Source organism: Myotis myotis, unplaced genomic scaffold (genome assembly GCF_014108235.1).
Source record: "Myotis myotis isolate mMyoMyo1 unplaced genomic scaffold, mMyoMyo1.p scaffold_m19_p_5, whole genome shotgun sequence".
NCBI lineage: Eukaryota > Metazoa > Chordata > Mammalia > Chiroptera > Vespertilionidae > Myotis > Myotis myotis.
The window spans coordinates 101482129-101498270 of record NW_023416357.1 but is presented as its reverse complement, the minus strand read 5'-3'; the positions used below and the strand labels follow the sequence as shown (position 1 = coordinate 101498270).

General features: G+C 46.2%; 1 pseudogene; it reads left to right on the top strand.

Annotated features, from left to right (window-relative positions):
* The first annotated feature begins 8719 nt into the window (after positions 1-8719).
* Positions 8720-14187, top strand: LOC118656570 (annotated as a pseudogene).
* The last annotated feature ends 1955 nt before the right edge of the window (positions 14188-16142 follow it).

Genomic DNA, 16142 nt, shown 5'->3' with positions numbered 1-16142 from the left:
GAGGGGCTTATGCCCCACTACCCAGGGCTGCACATGGGGCCCGGATGGCAGCTCACGCTGTCCCGCCCTGCCTGTAGTATAGGATAGAGGCCTGGTGCATGGGTGGGGGCAGATGGTTTGCCCTGAAAGTGTCCCAGATCAAGGTGGGGGTCCCACTTGGGTGCCTGGCTAGCCTGGATGATGGGCTGATAGCTGTTTGCAGCTGGTCACACCCGCTTCAGGGTGGGGGTCCCCACTGGGTGCCTGGCCAGTCTGGGTGAGGGCCTGAGAGCTGTTTTCAGGCTGGAGGGCAACTTAAACTCCCAGCCTCTCGTTTTTTTCTTTTTCTTTTTTTATTCTGGGATTTATTTACCTTCTATAGCTGTCACTGGAGCTGAGAGCCAGCTCCAGCTCTGAGGGCTGAAAGCAGGTTCTGGGTCTGTTTGGCTTCTATAATTGAAACTCTGTTGCCATCACTGCAGCTCTAAGCTCTGAGGCCAAAGTTGGCTGAAAGCAGGTCTCTGGAGCTTGTTTAGCTTCTATAATTGCAAAATAGTTGCTTAGAGTGCAGCTCAGAGCCCAGCAGCAGCAGGCCGGGAATGTTGGCTTCCTCCGTCACTGGAGCAAGCAAGCCTCTTGTTCACTTCAGCTGCATGGCTGCCGGCCGCCATCTTGGTTGGCAGTTAATTTGCATATCCTGCTGGTTAGCCTATGGGAAGGGTGTTAGGGTTATGATCAATTTGCATGTTTCTCTTTTATTAGATAGGATATTTGGGGGAAAGGGGCCTGCTGCAAAGTAAAAGACCAATCAGTCAAAATCCCATCACTTAAAAATTATAAAATATGAAGTGGCATTCCCCTCAACTGGCTGGACCCTTCAGCCCTGCACTGCAGAGCCCCCCAGAGGCACAGTGGGAGCTGCTCACTGGAGGGGCCACAGAGCACCATGCAGGCTGAAGGGGAAAGCAGTTTTTAGGGGTAAAATAGGCAGGTTTAGGAAGTTTTAGGAATTAGGGGTTCCATGGGGAGAACCACAAGGCTGCAAAGCTGGGAGCTGCCCAAAGGTATACATTTCACAGAATAAGGGAGCAGCCAGGAGGTGTGCATTTACAGAGTACAGGAAAGGAAGCCACTCACTCAGAGAAGGAAGAGGAGGCCAAAGGGAATAGAAAAACACAAGGGAGAGAAGAGGGGAACCCCATGTGAGGTTTGAGCTCTGAAGCTGCTATAGACCAATCAGGTGGGATATCAGGACACAAAGAACTGCAGCCTTTATAAACCTTAGAGAAAGGGACTTAGGGACTCTCTCCCCCTCCCCACATGGGAGTTTGTGCTTGTTTCTCAATACATTTCCACCTTTTCCACCTTTTGTCTGTGGCTTCATTCTTTGAATCCACCTGGACAAGAACCCGGGAAGCTAGCTTTGCATCCTGCCCAGTTCAAAATTCAAGTTTCCAAGGTGCAACAGAAACATTTGTGTATGAAAGGGGCCACATGCTAACCTGACAAGCTCAGGGGAGGCTTGCATGGCGGTCGTGCAAACTCTGAGACCTAAAGGAACCACAAAGGATGATCTGAAATTAAACTTTAACTAAAAGCAGTTATGGTGGGTAGTTACATCCTAGGCTGGTATCTTCACTGACAAGGTCAACCTTTACCTGAACTGAGCCTATCTATCTCTTTGCATCTATGATAACATGCCGTTGAAGTGTCTGGGTAACTTGTAACTTCCCTTTTTCTGGACCCCTTGGGGCACAACCAAATGTGCTGGGCGCCAAGACAGATACCACAGATTCCTTCATTATCATGTTAATTGGTCCTGCACCCACCTAAGTATGTGTTCATCATTTTACTTTTTTCTTTTTATATATTTTTAATTAAATCTTTATTGTTCAGATAATTACATTTGTTCCTCTTTTTTCCCCCCATAACTCCCCTCCTCCCAGTTCCCACCCCACCCTCCGCCCTCACTCCCCACCCACTGTCCTCATCCATAGGTGCACGATTTTTGTTCAGTCTCTTCCCCCATCTCCCACACCCCTTTCCCACCCAAGAATAGTCAGTCCATTCCCTTTCTATGTCCCTGATTCTATTATAATCACCAGATTATTTGTTCACTTGATTCTTAGATTCACTTGTTGATAGATGCATGTTTGTTGTTCATAATTTGTATCTTTACCTTTTTCTTCTTCTTCCTCTTCTTAAAGGATACCTTTCAGCATTTCATATAATACTGGTTGGTGGTGATGAACTCCTTTAGCTTTTCCTTATCTGTGAAGCTCTTTATCTGACCTTCAGTTCTGAATGATAGCTTTGCTGGATAAAGTAATCTTGGTTGTAGGTTCTTGGCATTCATCAATTTGAATATTTCTTGCCACTCCCTTCTGGCCTGCAAAGTTTCTGTTGAGAAATCAGCTGACAGTCGTATGGGTATTCCCTTGTAGGTAACTGGGTTTCTTTCTCTTGCTGCTTTTAAGATTCTCTCTTTGTCTTTTGCTCTTGGCATTTTAATTATGATGTGTCTTGGTGCGGTCCTCTTTGGATTCCTTTTGTTTGGGGTTCTCTGAGCTTCCTAGACCTGTAAGTCTATTTCTTTCAGCAGGTAGGGGAAGTTTTCTGTCATTATTTCTTCAAATAGGTTTTCAATATCTTGGTCTCTCTCATCTTCTGGCACCCCTATAATTCGGATGTTGGTACGCTTGAAGCTGTCCCAGAGGCTCCTTACACTATTTTCATATTTTCGGGTTCTTTTTTCATTTTGTTTTTCCAGTTGGGTGTTTTTTGCTTCTTCGCATTTCGAATCTTTGACTTGATTCTTGCGCTCCTCTGGTCTGCTGTTGGGAGTCTGTATAATATTCTTTATTTCAGTCAGTGTATGCTTAATTTCTAGTTGGTTCTTTATCACAACATCGAGGGTCTCATTAGATTTCTTGAGGATCTCACTACATTTATCGGCAGTTTCTAGAAAATTATTGAAAGACCTTAAAATTGCGGTTTTTGGCTCTATATTCTCCATTTCTGTCATGTTTCTTTGTCTCTGCATTTTTTATGCTTTCTTGGTGCACCTCCTTGTGGTCTTTGTGCGCAGTCTTGTTGTAGTTAAGCCTTGATTGTTGTCGGCAATTCTAGGGGTGATTTGACCTCCAGACAACTGGCTATGAGAGTCAGCTGTGTCTGCAGTGGGGGAGCTTCTGTGCTGGATCTCTAGGGCGGTGCTAATCTAGCGTTTGCCTGAGGCTACCTGGCAAATGGCTCTGCGCAGGGCTTGGGCGGGGCGGGTCCCCGGGGATCTACAGGGCGGGCGGAGCGAGCAGTTATGGCTGCTCACAGTTCCGTCCCCAGAGGCTCTGCCTCACAGAGTCCCAGCAACCACTGCAAACCTCAGAGAGAAAGCTGCCTTTGAGTTCCGACCAAAGCCAGACAGTCCCGCTTCTCCCGTTTCTTTTTATATTTTTTAAAATATATCTTTATTGTTCAGATTATTACAGTTGTTCCCCCTTTTCCCCCCATAGCTCCCCTCCACCCAGTTCCCACCCCACACTCTGCCCTTACCCCCCCCCACTGTCCTCATCCATAAGTGTACGATTTTTGTCCAGACTCTTCCCACACCCCCATACCCTTTTCCCCCCAAGAATTGTCAGTCCACTCCCTTTCTATGCCCCTTATTCTATTACATTCACCAGTTTACTCTGTTCATCAGGTTTTTTATTCACTTGATTTTTAGATTCACTTGTTGATAGATATGTATTTGTTGTTCATAATTTTTATCTTTACCTTTTTCTTCTTTCTCTTCTTAAAGAATACCTTTCACCAAGAAACCAGAAACACCAATCAGAAAGGATATATGCATCCCTATGTTCATAGCAGCACAATTTACCATAGCAAAGATCTGGAAACAGCCTAAGTGCCCCTCAGCAGATGAATGGATTAGAAAACTGTGGTACACAATGGAATACTATGCTGCTGTAGAAAAGAAGGAATTCTTCCCATTTGCAACAGAATGGTTGGAACTGGAGAGCATTATGCTAAGTGAAATAAGCCAGTCAATGAGGGGAAAATACCACATGATCTCACTCATTTATGGATAATAAAGACCATTATAAACTTATGAACAAAAATAGATACAGAGGCAGAGTAGCCTCGAACAGACTGTCAAACTACAGCAGGAAGGCCGGGGAGGGTTGGGGGGTAGGAGGGGAGGGTAAGAGATCAACCGAAGGACTTGTATGCATGCATATAACCATAACCAACGGACATAAGACACTGGGGGGTAGGGGAGGCCAGGGGATTGTCAAGGGCGGAGAAAAACTGGAGACATATGTAATACTCTTTGTAATACTTTAAGCAATAAAAAAAAAGGAAAATAAATAAATAAAAATATAATTGATCCAGAATGTGTGTGTGGGGGGGGGGGGGGAAAGAATACCTTTCAGCATTTCATATAATACTGGTTTGGTGGTGATGAACTCCTTTAGCTTTTTCTTATCTGTGAAGCTCTTTATCTGACCTTCAAATCTGAATGATAGCTTTGCTGGATAAAGTAATCTTGGTTGTAGGTTCTTGGCATTCATCACTTTGAATATTTCTTGCCACTCCCTTCTGGCCTGAATAGTTTCTGTTGAGAAATCAGCTGACAGTCATATGGGTACTCCCTTGTAGGTAACTGACTGTTTTTCTCTTGCTGCTTTTAAGATTATCTTTTTGTCTTTTGCTCTTGGCATTTTAATTATGATGTGTCTTGGTGTGGTCCTCTTTGGATTCCTTTTGTTTGGGGTTCTCTGCACTTCCTGGACCTGTAAGTCTATTTCTTTCACCAGGTAGGGGAAGTTTTCTGTCATTATTTCTTCAAATAGGTTTTCAATATCTTCCTCTCTCTTCTTCTGGCACCCCTATAATTTGGATGTTGGTACACTTGAAGTTGTCCCAGAGGCTCCTTACACTATCTTGATATTTTTGGATTCTTTTTTCTTTTTGCTTTTCCTGTTGGGTATTTTTTACTTCTTTGTATTTCAAATCTTTGACTTGAGTCTTGGGATCCTCTTGTCTGCTGTTGGATCTCTGTATATTACTCTTTATTTCAGTCAGTGTATGCTTAATTTCTAGTTGGTCCTTTTTCATAACCTCAAGGGTCTCACTAAATTTATTGGTGGTTTCTAGAAAATTCTTGAAAAACCTTATAACCATGGTTTTGAATTCAAATATCCAGTCGTTTGCTTTCCTCCATTTCTGTCATTTGTGATGTGTTTCTTTGTCTCCACATTTTTTATGCTTCCCTGTGTTGATAGAGTGGCTTTGTGTGCTAGGTGTCCTATAGGGCCCAGTGGCTCAGCCTCCCCAATTACCTGAGGTGGACACTCTTGGTGCACCCCTTTGTGGGCTGTGTACACAGTCTTCTTGTAGTCTTGTTGTAGTTAAGCCTTGATTGTTGTAGTTATCACTGGGAAGAATTGACCTCCAGGCCAATTGGCTGTGAGAATCAGCTGTGTCTACAGTGGGAGAACTTCTGTGCTAAAGACACCCTTATGGGGCAAGACTTGCTTCAGTGGGGCTTTGGTGCTCACTGAGTCTGCCCCCTGAGTGTGTCCCTTATGGATCTGAGGAGTTGCAATCTGGATGGTCCCAATCTGTCCACTGGGTAAACAGGCTCTTCGATCTCTAAGGAGGTGCTAATTTAGCCTCTTCCTGAGGCTACCCAGCAGGAAATACGGAGAGATCTGCAGGTTCCTCTTCCTTGTTTGTGGTTTGGAGGTGCCCAGATGAGGCCCAGCTGTGAAGCAATGCAAGCTGCTGTGGGGCTTTGGGCCTTCTTTTGGGTGTTCGGGGTCTTTCTGACCCAGCTGTAGTTTGCTAGGTAATTTTAGATCTCAAAGGGCCAGCCCATTCATATGCAAAAGCCTCTGTCGCTGCCTGGGTTGGGCTGGTTCTCAGGGAATCAACAGGGTGGAGCAAACAGCTATGGCTGATCCTCAGCCCTGCCCTAAGAGGTCCCGGGTCTCAGTGTCCTGGTAATCGCTGCAAGCATCTCTAAGAGAAAGCCGCCCTTGAGTTCCGCCCGCTGCCAGACAGTCCAATTTCTCCCCATATGAGTCTGGGTCCCAAGAGACTTGCCTGGAACTGGAGTTCAGAGCTTGAGACTCCCTCCCAATTTAAAAAGACACCAGCGTCCTCCATTGCCAGCCCTTGCTGCCTCCGTACCTCTGCACTTTACTTCCGCACCTCCTCTGAGTCTCAGTGAGCTTTTCTCTTTCCTTCTAGTTGTAGAATTTTCACTCAGCCAGCCTTCCTGTGGTTCTGGATGATGTCTGTTTTTTCTTTTAGTTGCATTTTTTAAGTGGTTGTGCGAAGAAACCATCTTGGTTTCTTCCATCATTTTACTTTTTATCCAATCCCAGGGGTTTCCCTGCTTTGCTATACCTCTCCTCCTTCATCTATCACCAATGAATTTCATGTAACCCACCTACATCCCTCCTTCAATTGCAATGTATAAATACAAATGTAACCCCGCCATTCTCCGGAGCATTATCTCAACCTGTTGAGGTTCTGCTTCCTGGCAATTGTCAACAGTTTGGCTCAAATAAACTAACAAAATTCTTTATAGGTTTCAATGTGGTTTTTTTTCCCATTAACATCTGTCAAAGAATCATTTAGACAGCTGCCATTTTGGCCTGCATGACTTGCAGCTCCCTGGGGGCCACCATCTTGGGCTCTGTCTTACCCCTCCCCTTACTCTGAATTAGCCAATCGAGCAATAGTGGGAAGCCGAGCTCTGAGCCCTGACCAATCAAGTCAGAGTTCAGAGTGAGGGGCAGGGCAAACCCCGCATCAGGAAATAAAACCTCATCAGACTTCCCTTTTGGTGTGCTTTGCCCTTGATTACCAGCTGGCAAGAGCACCCTCTGCGCAGGAGTGAATTTGGCTTGTTGATCCAGTTTTGAGTGTTTGTCTCATTCCCTTGACATTGTTGAGAGCATGTCTAACACTGTGAGATTTCAGGGGAAGGGCCTTTGCCAAAAATGTTGGCTCCAGGGATTCTGAGTACGGAATGGGGGCTGCAGACTGTGGGGCGGGGACTGGACATAAGGACTGGACCTGAAGCTCTGTTTCCATAGCAGGCTCAGGGTCCTCTTAAAATGACTCAGAATTATGGAATCTTTGGCCTCAGTCCCCACCACCCCCTGGCACTGCCCCTACTGTCTGGGGCTTCAACTATATTTCTCCTCTAGCAGCCATGAGGCAAGCCTGCCCAGGCATTGATTTTCTCCTCTGTCCCTCACCCTCAGTTGTCCCTAGTTGACTCACAAAAAGCTATGTGTTAACTGCTTTTTCTTCAGAGCAAGTGAAAGCGAAACAAAATAAAATGAACCATTGTTGGGAACCATTAAAGATATTGGCTTAGACAAAGCCATCTTAAGAACTATAAGTTTCTGGCTCCTCCAGAAACTCCTAATTACCAGAAACCACCTGTGTCTTACAATTTGGCCAGCAGTTAAAAGATAAACTACCCTCACACAGCCGCTAAATCACATATCTCCACTGATAAGCACACAGCCATCCAGAGCCTGCTAAATCACACATCTCCGCTAATAAGCACAGCCATCCGGAGCCTGATAAATCACTAGTAATAGGTTACTGCCCATAGACCCCTTTACCCACCCCCCTTCCCTAAAACAGTATATATCCTGCCGCTGTGAGAATAAAGTTTGAGGCTTGATCAGAACTTGTCTTGCCTCCATTCTTTCGTGTCTCTTGTTTGTTTCATTCTCCTAGGGTGTCTCTTCGTTCCCCCGTTGTTGTCCTGGGGGTCGGGGCAAACCATAATCACCTCAGAAAAAATGTCACATAATTTCAGGGAAACCACTGGATACACACCGGGGAAGAGCAGGAAGCAAAGTCCCAAGTCTATTTCTGTGTCTGGACCAGTCTGAGCAGAAGGAGAGAGGTTGGTCTCTTTCTCAAGGTAAGAGCAGGGTGATGGGCAGGAGCACCAGGGTAGGAGAGCTGCCTCACCAAGATGTGGGAGTCCGACAGGGGAGGGGGTTCATTATCTGGAACGGGCGGAAGGCTCAGCCTCAGTGAATGGGGTCCTCAGCCAAGGGAGGCCTAGATACAGCAGGGAAATGATTTGCAGGCAGGAATCAGATATTCCTTCTAGAAGGGGCAACTGAGGACAAAGGGTGAGAGCCAGGGTTAGCCGACACCCTGGCCTTGGAATGTGTGCCTTCGGATGTGTTGGGGGAGATGGGCAGGGAGTGTCAGTGGGCCAAAACCCCAGCTGTTCCTTTCTCTGAACCCAGTGGGGCCACCCCTCATCCCACTACCACCTGTCAGGTGACCACCCCCGCAGGTGCTCCCCAGATGTGTCCCATGGCAGGTTCTTATCCAAGGGTCCTGCTGGGAGCAGTGAGTTGGGGGAGGAGATGTGTCAGGAATTCTGAGCAGCCAAAGGAAATAGCCTGGTGGACAAGGAAGGGGGAGGGGCTGCTGATGAGTATCCCCATATGACCCAGGGAGCAGAGGAGAGGGGCCAAGGGCCCTAGGAGCCAAGCCTGGGTTTTCAAGGTATGGGGGGCACAGGTGGAGGGGCTGAAGAGGATTAGCAGGAAGTGGAACAAAGCTTGGGCTGGTGGTCACAGGAGCTTCCTCAAAAAACAGTTTCCCGGAAAACCAAGATGGCGGCATAGATAAACACCGGAAATTGCTGCCTCCCACAACAACTTCAGAAATACAACGAAAAGACAAAATGGACATCATCCAGAACTACAGTAAGGCTCGCTGAGTGGAAATTCTACAACTAGAAGGAAGGAGAAAAGCACACTGAGACTCAGAGAAGCCGTGGAAGTAAAGTGCAGAGGTATGGAGGCTCGAGAGCATGTGGAAAGGGGCTGGCACCTGAGGATGCGGCTGTCTTTTTGAATCAGGAGGGAGTCAGAAGCCCCGGACTGCTCTCAACTCCAGTTCCAGGAAGTCTCTGGGCACCCAGGACTCATACAGGGAGAAACTGGACTGTTTGGCAGCAGGCAGAACTCGGAACTTGAGGATGGCTTTCCCTCAGAGGTGCTTGCAGCAATTACCGGGACACTGAGACATGGGCCGCTTAGGGCAGGGCTGAGGATCAGCCATAGCTGCTTGCTCCGCCCTGTTGATTCCCTGAGACCTCACCCCACACAAGCTGTGGCAGAGGCTTTTGCATATGAAGGCCCTGCCCCTTTTCAATCGGAAAATTACCTAACAAATCGCAGCTGGGCCAGACAGACCCAGATCTTCCAAGAGAAGTCCCAAGGCCCCACAGCAACTTGCATTGCTGCACAGCTGGGCCTCTTCTGGGCACCTCCAAACCCCCAAAAAGAAAGGGGAATCTGCAGATCTCTTCATAGCTCCTGCTGGTTAGCCTCAGGCAGAGGCTAAATTAGCACCTCCTTAGATCCAAGAGCCAGTTGTCAGAGTGGGACCATCCAGATTACAACTCCTCAGATCCATAAGGAACACACTCAGGGGGCAGACTCAGTGAGCACCAAAGCCCCACTGAAGCAAGTCTTGCCCCATAAGGGTGTCTTTAGCACAGAAGTTCTCCCACTGTAGACACAGCTGATTCTCACAGCCAATTGGCCTGGAGGTCAATTCCTCCCAGTGATACCTACAACAATCAAGGCATAACTACAATAAGACTGTGCACAAATCCCACAAAGGGGTGCACCAAGAGTGTCCACCTCAGGTAATTGGGGAGGCTGAGCCACTGGGCCCTATAGGACACCTAGCACACAAAGCCACTCTATCAACACAGGGAAGCATAAAAAATGTGGAGACAAAGAAACCTCACACATGAAAGAAATGTAGGAAAGCAAACGACTGGATATAGAGTTCAAAACCACGGTTATAAGGTTTTTCAAGAATTTTCTAGAAACCACCAATAAATTTAGTGAGACCTTGGAGGATATGAAAAAGGACCAACTAGAAATTAAGCATACACTGACTGAAATAAAGAATAATATACAGAGATCCAACAGCAGACAAGAGGATCCCAAGAATCAAGTCAAAGATTTGAAATACAAAGAAACAAAAAATACCCACCCAGAAAAGCAAAAAGAAAAAATAACCCCAAAATATGAAGATAGTGTAAGGAGCCTCTGGGACAACTTCAAGTGTACTAACACCCAAATTATAGGGGTGCCAGAAGAAGAGAGAGAGGAAGATATTGAAAACCTATTTGAAGAAATAATGACAGAAAACTTCCCCTACCTGGTGAAAGAAATAGACTTACAGGTCCAGGAAGTGCAGAGAACCCCAAACAAAAGGAATCCAAAGAGGACCACACCAAGACACATCATAATTAAAATGCCAAGAGCAAAAGACAAAAAGATAATCTTAAAAGCAGCAAGAGAAAAACAGTCAGTTACCTACAAGGGTGTACCCATACGACTGTCAGCTGATTTCTCAACAGAAACTATTCAGGCCAGAAGGGAATGGCAAGAAATATTCAAAGTGATGAATAGCAAGAACCTGCAACCAAGATTACTTTATCCAGCAAAGCTATCATTCAGAATTGAAGGTCAGATAAAGAGCTTCACAGATAAGAAAAAGCTAAAGGAGTTCATCACCACCAAACCAGCATTATATGAAATGCTGAAAGGTATTCTTTAAGAAGAGGAAGAAGAAAAAGGTAAAGATAAAAATTATGAACAGCAAATACATATCTATCAACAAGTGAATCTAAAAATGAAGTGAATAAAAAATCTGATGAACAGAATAAACTGGTGAATATAATAGAATCAGGGGCATGGAAAGGGAGTGGACTGACAATTCTTGGGGGGAAAGGGGTTTGGGGGTGTAGGAAGAGACTGGACAAAAATCATACAACTATGGATGAGGACAGTGGGAGGGGTAAGGGCAGAGGGTGGGGTGGGAACTGGATGGAGGAGAACCATGGGAGGAAAAAAAGAGGAACAACTGTAATAATCTGAACAATAAAAATTAAATAAAAAAAAAACAAAACAGTTTCCCACGGTGGGTGAGGAGACAGTGTGGGAAAGGCTCACCTGTCTGAATTCAAATAACGGACTCAGAGACAGAGTCTGGTGAAAAGGAGACTTTTAAAACTTTCTCAGGAGCAGGTGTCCGTTGGTGCAGGCTCACCTGAATTAGCTGGCACAGGCAATATTTATCCTCTTGTGTGAAAGTCCCTCCTCCTGTTCTTTGGCTGAGTATATGGAGTTTACATACTATCCCATAAAGTCACCTAGGTCTTATTGTCTCCTATTGGGTTTTTGTTTTGCTTTAATTGGCTGAGGCCTTTTCTAGTTGTCTCCACCTCCCTTTGTCTAGGGCAGTGGTCGGCAAATCTTGGTTCGCGAGCCACATGCTGCTCTCTGGCCCCTTGAGTGTGGCTCTTCCAAACATACCACATGTGGGCAACAACAAACAAACCTGACTTACCCAAACTTTCCAAGGAGATGCAAAGCCATTGTTCACATTAGTGTTTGTCAGTCATTGTCATGATTTAATTTTATGGATATTGTAAGGAATTTAATTTTATCAATAAATAATATTGTTATTAAGTATTATATCAAGTTTTATTCAACGTACCTATAGTTTAACTAAGACTTAAAACTTAAGTAAAGTTTATTAAGTTAATTTTAGGGAGCGTTGTGGAGTGAAAGAAGATGTAGTGTCGAGGATTGAGAAAGGTATGTTGAGATGGTTTGGACATATAGAAAGGATGAATGAAAGGAGATAGACGAAACAAGTATACAAGACGAGTGTGGATGGGAGAGTTGGAAGGGGTCGACCTCAGTGAACGTACCTCAATCAGATTGAGGACGTTTTTAGCAAAGGCCAGCTTAGGAGTCCCCTAATTAAGTTAATAACAATGTACCTACCTATATAGTTTAAGTTTAAAAAATTTGGCTCTCAAAAGAAATTTCAATCGTTGTACTGTTGATATTTGGCTCTGTTGACTAATGAGTTTGCCGACCACTGTGTTGGGAGCCATTAGAGATATTGGCCTAGACAAAGCCATCTTAAGAACAGTAAGTTTCTGGTAGGAACTCCTAGTTACCAGAAACCACGTATGTCCTGAGGTTTGGTCAGCAGCTAAAGATAATTATCTCATACCCTGAAGCAACTACCGCTACAACCCTGCTGATAAGCTAATAGGCTTCTCCACCCCCCCCCACCCCCCCACCCCCCACCTCCTAAAACAATATATATTCTGCCGCTGGAAGAATAAAATTTGAGGCTTGATCAGAATCCTGTCTTGCCTCCATTTCTTCGCGTCTCCTACCCTCTCATTCCCTTACAGGAATCGTCACGGTACCCACGTTGCATGCCCCGCGGGTCGGGGCACCACTGGTCTAGGGAATCTTCATGGAAAATGTGCTATCAGCCATGTGCACAGCTCTCATAATCTCTCCCCTGCCACATCCTGCTTGCTCTGGGAAAACTCAGTAACTGACTGGCTACATGCTGTTTCTTTTCTATGAAGATGAATCATAGAGGTATGTCTCCTACAAGGGGAAGCCCCAGCCAGGCTGGGGAGCTCAGAGGCAATGGGGGGTGGGGTGGAGAGGGGGGAGGTGAGCTCTACCCCCAGGCCTGCAGAGGACACTTCTGAGCCCAAGGCAAAGCCTGGCCCTGGGACTCCACAGAGAAGGCGCCCCCCTTCCCCCCCCAGAATGGGCTTGGCTCCAGGGCAATTGTCCCGCAGGTCTCTTGTCCAGAAGATCCCCTCTAGGCAGGTTCGGACCTGGCTTCCAACTTGGAGGAGCAGATTCCAGAGGCCCTAGGGCAGGGGTGGGCAACCCCTGGCACGTGTGCCAAACATGGCAGGCCAGTAACTTTTGCTGGCACACGACACCCTCTCATAATCTTCCATTTACAATTGTGAATCTTTGTTCTCAGTGATGAATTTCGTTAAGTCTCGTAATAGGAGTAGAAAGATGGATGAAAGTAGTAGCTCGTTCATATCTCTGAAGGTCACAAAATATAAACCTGATGTAGAATCTCTGTCATCAGTGATGCACAGCAAAAGTCCCATTGATAATATCAAACGGAGTCATAAAGCTTTCTGTCGGACTATCAGTGTACATGTATACATTAAAAAATAAATGTAGCCTTTTGGCTCTCTGAGCAGCACCATAGCGGTGGGCAAGAACAAGCGCCTTACGAAAGTCAGCAAAAAGGGAGCCAAGAAGAAAGTGGTTGATCCATTTTCTAAGAAAGATTGGTGTGATATGAAAGCACCAGCTCTGTTCAATATAAGAAATATTGGAAAAACACTGGTTACGAGAACTCAAGGAACCAAAATTACATCTGATGGCCTCAAGGGTCATGTTTTTGAAGTGAGCCTAGCTGATCTACAGAATGATGAAGTTGCATTTAGAAAATTCAAGCTAATTACTGAGGATGTTCAGGGCAAAACTGCCTGACTAATTTCCATGGCATGGACCTTACCCGTGACAAAATGTGCTCTATGGTCAAGAAGTGGCAGACCATGATTGAAGCTCATGTCGATGCCAAGACTACTGATGGCAATTTGCTTCGTCTCTTCTGTGTTGGTTTTACTAAAAACCTCAACAGCCGAAACCGGTTTAGCTCAGTGGATAGAGCGTCGGCCTGCAGATTGAAAGGTCCCAGGTTCAATTCCGGTCAAGGGCATGTACCTTGGTTGCGGGCACATCCCCCGTGGGGAGTGTGCAGGAGGCAGCTGATCAATGTCTCTCTCTCATTGATGTTTCTGACTCTCTATCTCTCTCCCTTCCTCTCTGTAAAATATCAATAAAATATATTTAAAAAAAAAAAAAAAAAAAAAAGCTCGACAATCAGATTCGGAAGACCTCTTATGCTCAGCATCATCAGGTTCGCCAAATCCGGAAGAAGATGATGAAAATCATGACACTAGAGGTGCAGACAAATGACTTGAAAGAACTGGTCAATAAATTGATTCCAGACAGCATTGGAAAAGACATAGAAAAGGCTTGCCAATCTATTTATCCACTCCATGATGTCTTTGTTAGAAAAGTCAAAATGCTGAAGAAGCCCAAGTTTGAATTGGGGAAACTCATGGAGTTTCGTGGTGAAGGTAGCAGTTCTGGAAAAGCTACTGGGGATGAGACAGGTGCTAAAGCTGAACGAGCTGATGGATATGAGCCTCCAGTCCAAGAATCTGTTTAAAACTCAGACATCTAATGACAAATAAAAAAGCCTATTTGTGATTAAAAAAATAATAATAAATGTATTTTTCATCATCATATACTGTGTTTTTGTCGCTCAAATGAATTTTATTATTTCTTCAAGGTTCTTCACATACATACACCTTAAGAGATATCAAGTAGGCATATCATGTTTTCAAAAAACGAAGGTTGGCATGCAGAAGAATTTGGAGTCAGAGATTTTGCTGGTTTTGGCACGCACTCACAAAAAGGTTGCCCACGCCCTGCCCTTGGGAATTGGAGTGTGTGGGAAGGTGACTTGGGGTTTTCTCCCCACAGGTGTGAGCTCTGATTTTTTGAGAAGGTGAGGGAAAGGAAAGGTCTGGATTTCACCCTCTTTCTGGTAAGATTCAGCCAGGCCTGGCCATGCCCAGCCAGCAGTTCCTGGGACTAAAACAGGACTCTGGTCATTTCCCCCACTGACAGGGTGCACCCAGGACAACTAAGGGCCTATAAGGGGGCCCACTGCTTCCCCCTGGGCTAAGACCCCAGGACCCTGGGATGGGACATCTCAAGCGATAGGCCAGCAGTTCTCAGAGGACCCAGGTGATAGGGGCAGAAAGAGAATATTGGGGACCAACTGAAATTGTAAGAAACATTAATCATGCTCTGTTAACCGTGATTGGATTGTTCTGATGAAATAAGGCACATTCTAACCTGGCTGGGAGCTCACCTGGAAATGCAGCCCATCATCCCCACCAGGGAGCTGCCTGTTATCATAGAAAGAATAACAGCCTAGTTGTAGAAACCAGAGCCTGGAGCCCTTCCCATATTGCCAGCCCTTTGAAGACCCGCAGCCTTTGCATATGCTCAGGCCTTTGCAAATCTCCAGCCTGTATGAGCTGTAAACTGCCCACTTGGCATACACTTACCTACTTCCCCATGCAATCTTTGTCCTTGTACCCAATATCAGCAGCGGGCTTACGGTGAGGTGCAGAGCAGATGTTTGGGGATGACCTGCTGCTCACCAACGCTGCCAGCAGCATTGGAATAAACGCTCTGCTGAATTGGCTCAAGGAGTGACAGCAGCACAGACCCCCTGATTGTCCGGTTACACAGGACCCCTCAGCCTCCATCCCCTGCTGGGGAGTCAGAAGGGCCACATCCCCCAGAATGGGGGACTCTCTACAGCAGGGGTCCTCAAACTACAACCCGTGGGCCACATGCAAATACAAATATTGTATTAGTTCCCGTTTTGTTTTTTTACGTCAAAATAAGATATGTGCAGTGTGCATAGGAATTTGTTCATAGTTTTTTTTTAAACTATAGTCTGGCCCTCCAATGGTCTGAGGGACAGTGAACTAGCCTCCTGTTTAAAAAGGTTGAGGACCCCTGACCTACAATGTGCCCAGCTCACCCTGTGAGCAGCTCCACTGGCCACTTGCTTTCTCCCTAGAGCCCAGGGGTTGGAGAGTGCCATCCCCATGACCTATGAGGTGGCAGCACCCAGAAGGGCCGAGGGCCATTCTGAGGCCCCCAGTTGCTCTCTACAGAGGGTGGAGCAGAGCCAGCATCTGCCTTGAAGCCCATTCTTCCCACTCAGCTCAGTGGATGGGGCCATCTTGAGTGTTCCTCTTCCCTCTGGTTCCACCCACCCTGTCAGCCGGGACCCTGAGCCCCTTAGTCCCCTCATTGTCTTTATCTTGTGGGGTGAGCCTGGGGGCACAGGTCACCCTTCCCCTTTCTTCCTCCACATAGGGAGCAATCAGTCTGAACTTATTGGCAAATGGGCCCAGTGCACTTGTGCTAGCCTTGGGCACGGTGACGGTGGCAGTACGACTCGTAGGAATCAGCGCCTTCTGCTTGGCTAAGGTCAGAGCAAGCCTGGGATTAGCATCTGGGGAGGTCTGGGGCTGGCTGGGGTGGGGGTGGGGGCTGTGTATGAGTAAGAGGGAGGGCTGGGGATGGTTTTAAGGAGGCACAGTTCAGATCTGAGAAGGTAGTGGGGCCCTCCATTGG